This window comes from Furipterus horrens, unplaced genomic scaffold (assembly GCF_987537825.1).
Source record: "Furipterus horrens unplaced genomic scaffold, mFurHor1.1.pri manual_scaffold_12, whole genome shotgun sequence".
NCBI lineage: Eukaryota > Metazoa > Chordata > Mammalia > Chiroptera > Furipteridae > Furipterus > Furipterus horrens.
In genome coordinates, this window is record NW_028327182.1 from 70,993,443 (window position 1) to 71,003,518 (window position 10,076).

The 10,076-nt window shown below is 42.0% G+C and overlaps 1 pseudogene; it reads right to left on the reverse strand.

The window, feature by feature from the left end:
* Positions 1 to 397: 397 nt before the first annotated feature.
* Positions 398 to 889, reverse strand: LOC149996340 (non-histone chromosomal protein HMG-17 pseudogene; annotated as a pseudogene).
* Between the last annotated feature and the right edge of the window lie 9,187 nt (positions 890 to 10,076).

Below are 10,076 nucleotides of genomic sequence, written 5' to 3' on the forward strand. Positions count from 1 at the left end.
TCTTTTGAGGGATGCAATCTCAATGGTGACACTGAAAAGTCCAGATTGCCCAACATACTGGTAACCAATTTTGGGGAGTTGGGGGGAAGGGTGGCCAGGTCCCAACAGGTCTCTGGGCTTAAGGGAGTCAAGTCTATGCTTAAAGTGGAGACGGAGAAAAGGACATAAAAATGAAATTTAGTTTTTCCACACCACAAGGTGTTTGTGCCAAGGTGGCTAATGTGTGTCAACATCCAAGGGATTCCTCCTCCTAGGAACCAAGAGGAAGTCTCTCAAAACTAGAAGGGAAAGGTGTTTTTCCCCCCATGTCAGTCCAGCTTTGGAGACATTCTATTAGTACTATATGTCCTTCCCCCACAAAACAACAATGAAGTGTTCTGTGTGCTAACAACATAGCTTAAAAAAAAAAGTAAAACAAAATTCTGCATTTTTATAAAACTTGATAAAAAATAGTATTTCAAACTGTACAGTCACCAGAAATACACAGTTATCAAAAATGCACACGCTTCACTTGGCATCTCCAGCACCTTCAGCTTTCTGTGCCTGGTCTGTTTTGGCATCTCTATTTTTTGCAGGGTTATTCCCATCCTTGCCAGCATCAACTTTCCCCTTTTTCCCTTTGGGTACCTTCTCTCCCTTCTTTGCAGGGGCCTTTTTAGGCTTGGGCTCTGGCTTTGGAGGAGCAGGTTTAGCCGATAACCTGGCGGATCTTCTCTGTGGTTCGTCCTTTACCTTGGCTTTATCTCCTTTAGCATCCCCTTCAGCCTTTCTCTTGGGCATGAAGGCGACGGTGGTGGGACGTTCGGGCTGGACACGGGGATGCAGCAGCACGTAGGCTTTGGCTGATCCAGGGGTCGTTCTCGCTTCCTCTTCATACTGCTAGGGCTCCGGGGGGTTTATATTGGGTAATGTTTCTTTTCTTTCTCCCTCCCTGCCCTTCTCTCCTTCCCCTCTTCTTTTTTTAAGAAATTGAATTTTAAAACAGCCAGCAACTAAGGCAAACTCCAGGATAACAGTCTTAAAATTTACATAATGCGAGAGTTGAAGAGGAGGATATAAGGCAGTCCTTTTAAATTGTGTGACACAGTTTAAAACAGGGAACCTTGGCTGGCATTAAACCACAGTCCTCTGAAACACAATTATAAAGCACTTAGGACTGCTCAGCCAATCAGATCCCTTGATTGGCTGCACTTCCCTAACCCTGTAATCTTTCATCCAGGGGGCCCTCGCACACTACAGCTAACTGCTTGTTGGACTGTTCCACTGGACTGATTGTCAGGGGCAGCTAATGTTCATTTTAAGAATTATTACTTTTTGTTGCTTTGGTCCACATTCCCAAAATGTCAATCCTTGATAATGGGGCCCTTTGTTCCTGCCTAATAGTGCTGATTATGGTGCAGGCTGCTGGCTGGGAGGCATGGTGGTGGAACTGGTGGTCTGAATACCAGCTGTGCATCAGCGGCATCCAGACTCATTATATTTGGGGGGGCATCTCCATGGGCCCACATATGAATCATGATTTTGCCCTATAGGTTTCTTTATCTGCAAAACAGGGCTAATGGTGGTACTTATGTCATGCTAGCCAGGCTTAAGGAATAAGTACTTACATGTGGAAATGTGTGAGCAAGGAAGTCTCCATTGACTAGTCATCTACTCATTCATTCATCCACTCCCCTGACATTTACTGAGCACCTATATAGTGACAGCTCTGGGTCAACCCTGACTTCCAAGTCTGGCCTTGATGCTTCAAGGAGCTCACTCTTTTGTGTGGGAGATGCACACATGTACATGATACATGTAATGTGTAGCATCACAGTACACAGCCATGGGGGCTGTAGTGAAAGGATATAAAAATGTGCCCAGGGAACACACAGGACCCAGAAGCAACTCTGTGATCCAGGATGTCTGTGGGAAAGGAGAAAAGGTGAGACAGCAAGGCTGTCCTGGAAGGGGATAAGGTGTTGTTGAAAACGGGCATGTGGGGAAGACACCATGGAAGGTTGGGCATGGAGACACAGGTTATGCCTGAAAGGACCTTCTGCCCAGGCCACCATGAAGCTGTGGGAAAGCAGTGGTGATCAAAGAGCAAGAGCCAACCAAGGTTGGGCCTCGTCCCAACCTTGTGCCACTTCAGAGCACTTTCTTACTCGCTTTCTTTTCTCATCTGCAAGTTGACAGTGAAATATCACCTACTCTAGAGAGCTGTTGTGAAAAATAACCGAAAATGCATGCCAGGTGCTTTAGAAGAACACCTGGATCCTCCTGGCTGTCTGATGAAATGGCAGCTGTTGTGACTACCAGAACCGTTTACCACAGATGCCATGACAACAGTATCTGTGAGGCACATATTGCCCCCCTCTCCCTGGAGTCCATATTTTGAGTACACGAGACATTAGGTGTACCCCCAGGGTGGGCCACACCAGAGTGCATGCCCAGGTGGGCACACATTGATCAACAGCACGTGTCTGGTAAAGGAAACTTCAGTTTAATAACACATGTTTGAGGAGAGAAACAGACGAGGAAAGACTGTGTACCAGTTGGATCCTGCATGGAAATGGAACACTTTAGGTACTTGACACAGAGACACCATAATGTAGGTGAAGAAAGAGCTCAGAAGTCAAAAGGGAAGTTGAGGCACCAGCAGCAGATTGACCAGGTTTGGGTGACTTGCTAGGGGGACTGGCTGGGGAGCTGAACATGGAGGAGACACAGTCCTGCCAGAAACACTGTCCAGGACACAGAGATGCCAGGCTTCCTGCCTCCTCCCCTCAGTCACCTTCCAGCCAGATGAGGAGGGAAGGGAGCCATGAAACAGCTCCCAGAGAGCAGCACCCTGTGAACTGAACTTGAGCAGAGGAATGGCGAGACATGACTGAAGGGAAAAGGGGTCCTGTTGGCAGAGCTCAGAAATAACTTACCTCAACTTTCTCATATTAATACTAAAGACACTCAGACTGGGTTCCTTTTCTTAAAAAATATATTTTATTGATTATGCTCTTACAATTGTCCTAATTTTTCTCCTTTCGTCCCCATCCACCCAGTACCCCCCCTTCCCTCCAGCAATCTCCTACCCTTTAGTTCATGTCCATGGGTTGTGCATATAAGTTTTTTGGCTTCTCCCTTTACTATACTATTCTTAACTTCCTCCTGTCTATTTTGTACCTACCAATTATGCTTCATAGTCCCTGCACCATTTCCCCATTTCTCCCCCTTCCCCCTCCCAGCTGATAACCCTCCAAATGATCCCCATACCCATGATTCTGTTCCTGTTTTGGTGGTTTGCTTCATTTGTTTTTGTTTTTAATTTTTAGATTCAGTTGTTGATGGTTGTGAGTTTGTTTTCATTTTAACATTAGTAGTTTTTATCTTCTTCTTCTTAAATAAGTCCCTTTAATATTTCATGTAATAATGGGTTGGTGATGATGAATTCCTTAAGCTTTGCCTTGTCTGGGAAGTGCTTTATCTGCCCTTCCATTCTAAATGATATCTTTGCTGTATAGAGTAATCTAAGTTGTAAGTCCTTGCTACTCATCACTTTGAATACTTCTTGCCAATCGCTTCTTGCCTGCAAAGTTTCCTTTGAGAAATCAGCTGATAGTCTTACAGGAACTGTTTTGTAGGAAACTTTCTGCCTTTCTCTTGCTGCTTTTAAGACCTCTCTTTACCTTTAACCTCTGGCATTTTAATTATGATGTCTCTTGATGTGTTCCTCTTTGGGTCCAAGTTGTTTGGGATTCTCTGTGCTTTCTGGACTTGTATGTCTATTTCCTTCACCAAATTAGAGGAGTTTTCTTTAATTATTTTTTCACATAAGCTTTCAATTTCTTGCTCTTCCTTTTCTCCTTCTGGCACCCCTATGATTCTGCTGTTGGTATGTTTAAGTTGTCCCAGAGGTTCCTAAACCTTATCCCCATTTTTTTGCATTTTTGTGTCTTCTTTTTGTTCTAGTTGAATGTTTATTTCTTCCTTTCATTCTAAATCATTGATGTGAATACCAGCTTTCTTTCCTTGACTGTTAATTCCCTGTATATTTTTTATTACTTCACTCTGTGTAAACTTCATTTCTTCCTTTATTTTTCCACAGTACTCTCTGAGTTCTCTGAGCATCCTTATCACCAGTGTTTTGAACTCTTCATCTGATAGGTTGACTATCTTTGTTTCACTTAGTTCTTTTTCTGGGGTGTTGTTCTGTTCTTTCATTTGGGCCGTATTTCTTTGTCTCCTCAATTTGTCTGGCCCAGGAGGAAGCACAACTCTCATCAACATTTAGGTAAATTTATGTCAAGGTCTGAGGGAAATCACTCTCTTGAAAAGTTCTAGATGATTAAAAATTAAACTAGAGACAAATTGGTAAGGTTTAATGTGTCTTTTCTGTGAGAAATAATGATCCACAAGCTTTTCACCCAGCTAGTTAGTGCTTTAAAGGCACCGTGCTACCTCAGTCGGTGCTGACTTCAAAATGGCTTCAGGACCTCATTGTGTTAGTCAGATGTCTAGGATTCCTACTCAATTCTAAGCTTGTGAGAGATAAAAGGTTTGTCCCCTGACAGCTTCACAATGTTAACAGTAGCTGCACTTTGCGTCATAATGGGGGGCAGATTCACTACTCAAAATTGGGAGCATTTTATCCTGTGCACTGACACATGATTTCAGGTGCCATGTTTCTGCATGCTAATGTCTGGATATGGCAAATATATACAATATAAACCAAAATTATATACCTCTGCCCACAACATCCCAGCTAGTTCCATTTGTGTCAAGGTCTAACAGGGGCAGAATAAAAAATTTCCAGAAAGGTGACATCTTTTGTACCTGTTCCAAAGGAGATACTCTGATGTCAGGAGGGAAGGAAAACAGTGTATCAGCATCAGTAAGCCCCATAAACCTCAGAGGACTTTGGGAATTTAATTTCTAGACACTGCGTGGTGCAATCAGTGGTCCGAGGGAAGAATACTATGTGGGTGAAGCTCTTGGAAGTTCAAGAGGCTACAGATCGAGTTATTGTCTTCTCACTTTCTGCAATATAAAGCAGTAAAGTGGACTATTTTTGAAGAGACCCTGTATGTTGAACACCTTACAGTGGATAAAGAGCTAGACTAGGTCGGATGGAGCCCAGGTTCCCAGTTTTAACTTTGCTCATGATTTAAGGAGAGCCCGCATAAGTCAAGGGCTGGTCTGGACACTCTTTCCCAATGACAAATACTGGAGCAGATCAATGTTTTTGAGAATTCATATAGCAGCCAAAATCCATTTAGTGAGTTTAAAAATTTAGGAAAAATATACATTTTCAAAATAATGAAAAAATGTTTAAATGAAATAGAGTAGACTGAAATAGCTGAAAATATCAATGTGCATCACATGTACAGTACATATTTAGAAAAGTTTGGGTGTGTGTGTGTATTTTTTTATTGTGCATTACAATAAGACTAGCTGGAAGATAATAGACAGGATTTTAAGTGCCAGCTTATGAGGAAGTTAAGGATTTCTTAATTCATTCTTAGTCCCATGGCCATGCAGTAGATCTGCAAGCTGGACAAGGTGACAAGGAGTATACATGGGGCTCTGACAAACCCCATGGATGACAAATGTCAGAACTAACAGTATACCTGACTTGAACTTTGTTGACAACACTCCATCAGTCCTCAATGGCCTAAGTTCTCAGACTCCAGGACTTCCTCTTATGGCTGAGTCACTGCACTTCCCTGCTCCTATTCCTAATAGAGACATGTGTATTTTCAAGTAAAAGGTTATGACTGCCTGGCTTAATATTCTCTTCCTCTTGAGGAGCCTTCAACCTAAGGCAATCCAGGCTTTGAGGGACAGCCAGGCCTTTGGTGGATGCCTCATTCCTGGCAGGAGAGGTTGCTCCAAGGCTCTTTATTTGTGACCTTGGTGTGGTCCTGGGTGTGGAGAGTTTGTGACGCATGTCCTATTCCTCAAAGATACTGGTGTCCTGGCTCCTTTCAGAATCATCTACAAATATATAAGGCAGAGGCAGGCCTTGCTCTCATTCTTTGGAGGCCCCTTGGCTGGAGGTCCCTTCTCTGCAGCAGAATGACAAGTGAGCAGCCCTGCACCTGCTCTCCCTTATCTAAATGCACCTTTCCCCAGTTCTCTGTGTTAGTTCTGCACCATGTGGTAGTCAAAGTGAGTGAGCATCAGAGTCAACCACAGGCCCTTGCCTTGGTGAGATAAAGCCTAAACAAAATGGCAGCTGGTGTAATTGTCCTTTCTTGTAGCTTTTGGGCCAATCATTTCTCAAGATCTTTCTTCAAGAATAATACCCTGTCTCTGGATAAGAAGGTTCTTTATTCCCTTGGAGTTCTCATCTAATAAGATAATATTTTTCCAAACATGCCAAGGTAAACAAAGACTTAAGGCAAAAGCACTCTGTAGTTGTTGAAACAACCACAGGCCTCATGAGATGTTCTAGATTTGGCTCATGTGTAACTGCCGTATAGGGTGTGTGAAGGCCACATGAGAACTGGGTTGGCTGAATTTATCAGGATTGTAGAATCCCAGTTGGCCACCCTGCTTCCCTCTCCAAGACTTTAGAGCAGCTAGACATGCTGCTGGCTTCCACAGCTCTCCCCAGGCCACCGGCCAAGCCCAGTACCTGTTCTCTATTTACAGGCTCAGCAGTGTTACACCCCAGTTCCCTTTGTGTTACCTCCATTGCCAAAGGACAACACAAGGATGCTAGAGAGGAGCTTGTTTCATTATAATTTTTGTTTATTTGCTTTTTATTTTTAAAAATGGGGAAAAAGGAATGTCTATAACAAGTGACATTTTGTGAGAAGTTCTGGAGAAGCATTTCTAGTAGCGTCCCAGTCCCACTGAGAACAAGAAGCTGCAGCATTTCTGAGCATCCCCAGAGTGAGCACCAATTTAGCATCAAGCACTGTCCTGGGCACTGGGACACAGCAGAGAACTCACCTGGCCAGGTATCTCCTGTGATCTTACATTCCAGTGCATAGAGTCAGACAATAAAGGCTAAATAAGGAAAGTCTGATAATGAATAAAGCTTTGCATGGAATTATAAGAGGGTAGAAAAATAGACCTTGACTCAGATTAGGTGATCTGAGCATACAACAATCAAGCTGAAGTTTGAATGGCACGAAGGAGTCAACCACATCAAGGGCAGAGAGAAGAGCAGGTTAGGGAGAACAAGATCTAAGAACCTTAATATCCAACAATCTTGGAAGGTTAAAGTAACTCAGAGAGGGCCAGTATGATAAGAGCATGGCACACAAAGGCTGTGTGATAGAGGGAAAGGTTGGGGAGCCTGGGTGAAGAGTTTGAGTTTCAGTCCAAGAGGGCTAGGAAACATTGAAAAGGAAGTGGGGAATGAGCTAATAAGATTTACTGTATCTTTAGAAGACCATTCTCCATATGGCAAATGCGTTGTGTGTGAGCAACAGTGGACACAAGTCATTACTTTGCAGCCTCTGTGTTTTCAGAGGTGTGGGCTGAAGAGGGTGAACATATTTGGTGGGATATGGGGTTGACTAAATATGCTAGTGAAGTGAATGTATCATAGCAGAGAAAGAAAAGACCAACATGAAGGGTAACTTCTGTATTTGGGGCTTGAACAATTAGGATGACAATGGAGCAATTTAGTGGATAAGAATGACTAGGAGATAGAGGGGTTTTTGTAGGAGGAAATGGTAGATAGAGTTCTATTTTGGATGTATTATTAACTGTGAGATGCCTACCAGACATCAAGTAAAGAGAACACAGAGGCAACAGGTATATGAGCCCAGAGTCCTAAAAAAGGACCCAGTTGCAGGCAATTGTGGTGGGAACTATAGGTAATGTTACCTTAAACCAATGGTCAGCTACCTTTCAACGATGGTACCTCTTGCGCAGCATAGCGCATACCTTGGCCAGAGTTGTAGACCCCAGTTTCCCCTTCTCCTGGCTCATGAACAACCCCCACACATGTTTTTCCAATTTAACAGATCAAATAAGTGAGTGCCACAGAAAAGCATATCTATTAGACCATGAAGAAAAATGGCTGTAGATTTCACTGTTAAGAGATAAGAGAGAATAGATCAGCTTGAGGAAAGATCCCAAGATGGTGGATCTAATGAGCCACTGGCACATAAGCCTAGAAAAGTTACCCCAGGGTTGATGCCATGCTCCTAGAAGTTTTAGATGTCCAGAGTCCAAAGAAATGGCCCAAAGACATGGCCCAAAAGTCCTAGAGTCTTCTTGATTAGTAAGCTGGACCTTCTCAAATGGTCTATCCATGGCACATGGTTACTACACTTACCTTTCTCTACACACCTACCCAGGACTGTCTAGAACTGAGCCACCCTGGAAATTCCAAGAAGAAGGAATAACCACTTAGAAAATTATTTATTCTTTCTACATTCTCTGCAAGAGAAATTAAGAACTTTCCAAACTAGAACTTCTATGATGAGCTATTTGGCTCATTTTTAAATTTCTTTGAAACTCTAAATCCCCTCTAGAGCAAGGTCCCATCTCCCCTAGCCTGTGACTTTCCACTCAAAAACAAAAGAAAAAGTATACAACTGCTTGAAGATTCAAATTGTCATAGAAACTCTCTCTTCATGTAGTTCCTTTAAACAATCTAATGAATAATTATTTCTACAGCACTAGGCACTCAATTTGAAAAAATTATAGGGTTCAGGCTATTTAACCAGTAGAAAAATTTGATTGACTAAAAATCATAAAGTGCTTTATAATATACTCAAAAGAGTTTTCTGGGAGATTATGTGAACCTCTGTGTTTTAAGGCCTTCCTAAAGACCTGTTAAAATCTTTGTCCCCCAAATGATGCCATTTTCTTTTTCATAAATGTATGAATACAGGAAGAGATACTTTGGCTTAGTTAGGAAAAAATACAATTATTTCCCTGGTAATCTCAATTTCTTCTTATTATATATATTATTTTATCCTAATAACAAGTAATAAAATAAAAGGAGTTAACTAACTTTTAAAAGTTTTTAAATCATCTTTGAAATTTGAAGATCTGTACTCCTTTCAGGTGAGATGTTAAGGAAATTCTAAAAGAAAATATTTCTAGAGCTGAAAATTAAATTTATTTTCACAAAATTCAACATTTCAGAATACCTTCAACTACAGTCTCACCTGAAAGGATGAATGACTCAAGGAATGCAGTGACTCAAGGATAATTGTAAAATCAAGACGACTGCACAAATGTGTGCAAGTCTGTCATTAGGGGCATTGTTTGGTTTTAAATAATGTCTTGCATCAACTCTATGTCATGTGCAATCCCTGGGAGGGACTTTCAACAATTATCCTTAAATAGAAGTATAACTATTTAATTTAAGCATGTTAAAAACATTCTTTCCCTCCAAACCCCATACGAAAAAAGTCCTAATATATATTTTCAGCAGCATTTTGTCTGTAGATATTTGCAAATTTGACAAGGATAAGGCTTCTTTTGGGGGAATGAGATTAAAATGGCAACTGAAGTGCATTTGTTTATTCAATCCCTTTTCTAAATTCCCAATAAAAAAGGAAAAGTTCTGCCTCTAAATGAAGTATTGGAGAATGGTGCTGTCCCAGTTTGTTGGGCACATCAGAGACAGACACCAAGACTGGTGTTACAGATTCAATTTTTTAATCAAAGATGTGTGTTTAGAGTGTTGGGGATTGGAGAATTCTTCCTACTCCCTGGACCCTGCTCCATCCTCAAGAATCAGGGAGCCCCCCGACCATGGTCTTGTGCTTGCAATCCAGGCTGTCTGCCAGGAAGCATGAGCTGCTTAATAGAAGAGTGTGAAGTTTCCCAAGCCAGCCCCCAGGACAGCCATCCCCTGTGCTGTGGATAACCCAGAAATTCCCTAAGAGCTGGTTTTATAACTTGTATTTAAGAAAGCTCTGGGTAAACAAGGCTGCTCTGTCCTAGCATCTTAACCAATATGGGTAAGTGTTTTTTACTCTGATATTTTCCTTGAGAGTAGTAACAGTGCAAGGTAACATGAACAGTATAGGTATTTCCCTCCTGCAATCTCAATAAATAATTCCTCCACTGTGTTGCCATGGTGGCCAAATCAAAACTGGTTCTTTCTCTACAAGGCCCAC